The sequence below is a fragment of the Nyctereutes procyonoides genome, unplaced genomic scaffold (assembly GCF_905146905.1).
Source record: "Nyctereutes procyonoides isolate TBG_1078 unplaced genomic scaffold, NYPRO_anot_genome, whole genome shotgun sequence".
NCBI lineage: Eukaryota > Metazoa > Chordata > Mammalia > Carnivora > Canidae > Nyctereutes > Nyctereutes procyonoides.
The window spans coordinates 79,150,016-79,154,457 of NW_026575140.1; the positions used below are offsets into that span (position 1 = coordinate 79,150,016).

General features: G+C 42.5%; 1 pseudogene; it reads right to left on the reverse strand.

Annotated features, from left to right (window-relative positions):
- Positions 1–1,036: 1,036 nt before the first annotated feature.
- LOC129497781 (olfactory receptor 10G9-like) lies at positions 1,037–1,971 on the reverse strand (annotated as a pseudogene).
- Between the last annotated feature and the right edge of the window lie 2,471 nt (positions 1,972–4,442).

Below are 4,442 nucleotides of genomic sequence, written 5' to 3' on the forward strand. Positions count from 1 at the left end.
AGGAGACCCAGGTCAGAATATGTGATGGAGACTAGTGGTTTCTGCCCTTACCTTCCTGCTGGTCCACCTCACCCAACCTGGGAACCTGCAGGGCTCTGGCAAGATGGCAGATGTTGGCAGTTCCTGAGAGGAACATGTCAGCACCACAGTCTGTCCTGGCTGACCCCCCAGAGCAATAAGGAGCTGCTCACAGCTTAGAACTCATTCAGTGTGGGAGCAACGAACATGATCAGGATGTGCCGTGAAGACGAGTGGTCACATAGGAACATACACACACACACACACCACACACACAGAGCCATACACTGCCATTGATAAACTGAGAAGTAGTCTTACAGTTACAATCATGAGTAAGTGACACTGATATCTGCTGTTGTCCTTGGACACTGTGACTAGGAGTGTAAATTCCCAAGTTGGGTAGATACGCTTTAAGAAAAAAAAGATATATTATAAACTTAGCTATATGAAAAATACAACCCTTGTGTCAGAGCTCCAACCAGAATACTTATTTTTAAGAAGGCAAAACAATGCTATATGTCAATTGTAGCTCAGTAAGGTGGAAGAAAACAAAATAAACCATTCACAGAGCAATAGTTGATAAATCAGAATATAAGCAAGCTCAACATCAGTAAAACCTTACTTCTTTTTTTTAAGATTTTATTTATTTATTTATGAGACACACAGAGAAACAGAGGGGGGAGAGAGAGAGAGAGAGAAAGAGAGAGAGAGAGAGGCAGAGACACAGGCAGAGAGAGAAGCAGGCTCCATGCAGGGAGCCAGACGTGGGACTCAATCCTGGGACTCCAGGTTTGGACCTTGGGCTGAAGGTGGCACTAAACTGCTGAGCTACCCCAGGCTGCCCCAAAAGCTTTACTTCTGATATAAAAAAATCCTCAGACCACTTTGTGCAACAAATATTCGTGAGTGGATGATTTTGAACAACATTACCATGTAGAACTATACATGTAATAATATTGCATGTTGATAACTGAATATATCACTTTTTTATTTTATGAGCACATCTACTTTCCAGTGTTTATTTGCTCTGGGACTGTGTTACTTTGTCTTTAAGCTTCAACAGAGCTTTCTTCACTTCCTTGTTCCTCAGGGTATACACCACAGGGTTTAGAAGGGGTGTCAGCACCGTGTAGAAGACTGCCACGACCCCATCCACAGCATCCCTGGAGCCTGGCCTCAGGTAGATGAAAACACAGGGAACAAAGAAACAAAGGACCACAATGCAGTGGGAGGTGCAGGTCTGAAAGGCTCTATGCCTCCCCTCTGAGGTGCGGATCTTCAGGATGGAACAGACGATGGACACATAGGACAACACTATGAGGAGGAAGCAGCCCGAGGCCACCACCCCAATGTTGACAAAGATCACCATCTCGTTCACAGAGGTATCTGCACAGGCCAGCCTGAGGATGGGAGGTCCATCACAGAAGTAATGCTGGATCTGGCTGGGCCCACAGTAGGGCAAACGGAATGTCAGCATGGTCTGGACAGCAGAGTGCAGAGAACCACTGAGCCACGTGCCGGTGGCCAGGAGGGCACACGTTCTCCCCCTCATCATGCTGGTGTACCTGAGTGGGTGACTGATGGCCAGGTAGCGGTCATAGGACATGACTGTGTAGAGGAAACACTCGGTGCTGCCCAGGAAGTGGAAGCAGTAGAGCTGGGCCATGCAGCTGTGAAAGGAGATCATCCTGCCTCCTGGAGACCCCAAGGTCATTAGCATTTTGGGCACAGTGACTGTGGAGAACCACATGTCAATGAAGGACAGGTTGGTCAGGAAGTAGTACATGGGGGTGTGGAGGTGAGAATCCAGCATGATCACCAGCAAGATGAGGAGGTTCCCCATCACGGTGAGTACATAAATCACTAAGAAGATTGTGAAGAGGGGATGTCCAGGGCTGGTGCATGGGGAAGGCCCATGAGGATGAATGTAGTTACAAAGCTCCTGTTTGTCATTTTCCACGGCCTTGGTGTCTCTCCCTATGGGAATAGAGAGGGCACCCAGCATTAATTGAAAACCTGAAACTCATTTTCATATGACAAGTACATCATCCTTGGTAGATAATTCTAGAGTTAATTCAACTTTGCTTCTTACAAAAGTTTTTGGTAAAGATGATAGAATTATCTCATCATCCTCCCGCATGTACTGTCTCTGTCTTGCACACACACACAAAGGCATGACACACAAACTGAGGAACACACAGATCTATGCAGTAGAAAATGCTAGGTATCCACTGTATTAGTCTTCTGTTATGCATTATATGTGACCACAAATGTAGCAACATAAAACAATGCAAATTTCCATTCTTACAGTGTTGAAGTCAGGTGAGCTGGATGTTCTGCTCAAGGCTGAAAACCAGATGACAGCTGAGAATGGAATTTCATCTGAGGCTGGGATCCTCTTCCAAGCCTGTGGAGATCATTGGCAGAATTCAGTTCCTTGCAGTTTAGGACTGACGTGTCTGTCTGTCTTGCTGACTGTTAGTAGTGATCATCATTCTCAGCTTTAGAACCCACCCTCAAGTCCTAACCACTTGACCATCTGCTTCAAAGCCAGTAGAACCTCTCTCCAGTTTGTTCTGAAAAAGTGTGATGTAGCAGATGCATCAAGAGTGTTAACCCATCACAGTCTCAGATGTCCCCCATGATTAAGAGATTCAACAAGAAGTAGACATAAGTGGGTAACTATCAGGGGGACTATTAGAATTCTATTTTCTCTCCGAAGTTCATGTGATAACTTGAAAAACCAAGAATTAATTAATTAATTAATTAATTTATTTATTTATTTTTAAATAAATTTATTTTTTATTGGTGTTCAATTTAAAAAACCAAGAATTTAATGTTGATAGCACTACACACTTCAAAAGTCTACAGTACTGAATTTTATCTCGGGTCCTCCTATGTAATTCAGCAGTAGTAATACCAGCTGAGAAATGATAAGTTAAATAGGATAGCAGCTGTAAAATCCTTAGTACAATGTCTGGCACTTGAGAACTGCTCAAGAAATGATAATGAATCATAGAAAATTGAGCCTTGTGATACAGATCTGCCTGCCTATCTATGTCTACCCATCTATCAGACTGGGAAAATGTGTGAGAGGATAAATTTTCTTTGTATATAGGGAGTTCTCAGTTTCAAAGCTAAATCTTTGAGGAGCCCTTCATCACTGGTATTGGGATTAGTATCACACTACAATCAGCAATTGGTTAAAAAGGAAATTCTATCAGAAGAGGTTGAGAAACTCAACTCCATGACATGATCCTTGTAATCTTCCATATGATCCAGAAGATTCTAAGCCTTCTACACTGCTGGCTCCGTGCTTCTCTTACACTAGGCTATCCTTTCTGAGGCTCCAGGAACATAAAATTCGTATGTGTCTTCCCAAACACAATCCACTGGCAGTTTTCTACTTATATCCTTCCATCCTAAATATCTGGATGTTTTCTAATTTGCCATCTCTTGAGATAATATCCCTCCATCCACCGTCCACTCCTCATATTCATAAATTCAGGCAATGCCCTTCTATTTTTTTTAAGATTATTTATTTATTTATTCATGAGAGAGACACAGAGAGAAAGAGGCAGAAACACAAGCAGAGGGAGAAGCAGGCTCCATGCAGGGAGCCCAACCTGGGACCTGATCCTGGGTCTCCAGGATCACGCCCCAGGCCGAAGGCGGTGCTAAACCGCTGAGCCACCCAGGGATCCCCCCCTAGGCAATGTCCTTCTAAAAGAAGACCTCTCCATCAAGTGTATGGCTTTTATTTATAACCTACTACCTGAGACAGGAGGAACAGAACCAACTCCAGAAGAAAGGATGCATGCCAACTTGATGTCAAGAAATGTGGGACTCTGTACAATGAAAGGTCAGCCAATACTGATATTTTTTATTTAATCCAAACTTGTCTTGAGTGCAGGATTCTTATTATTATTGCTGTTATTGTTATTATTTTTTTGAGGGAAGACTATGTAACTGGCTCCACAATATGAGAGAAGCCATGATTTCTGTTCTCAGCAAAGCTTAGACAAAATGTATCCTGTGTTTAGACAATGTAGCTTAAGCTCATCAAAGCTACAATTTTCATGGGTGAAAAAGAGTGGGAGATTCAGGCTTCCAGGTGTGGAATGAAGAAGTCATGGGAATAAAAGGCACAGCATAGGAAGTACAGTTGATGGTATTGCAATAGCGTTGTATGGTGACTCATGGTAGCTACGTTTGTGGTGAGCATAGCATAAAGCACAGAGAGTTGAATCACTACGTTGTACATCTAAGTCTAGTGTGACATTATGTCAAGTATATATACAAAAAAGTTTATAAAAGCATATTTTTCAAATCAGAGAATAAATAAGAGTCAAAATTATTATAATCACCTAATGGAAATCAGAATTCAAAAACTTGTATAAATGTATCTGACATTTCTACTTGAC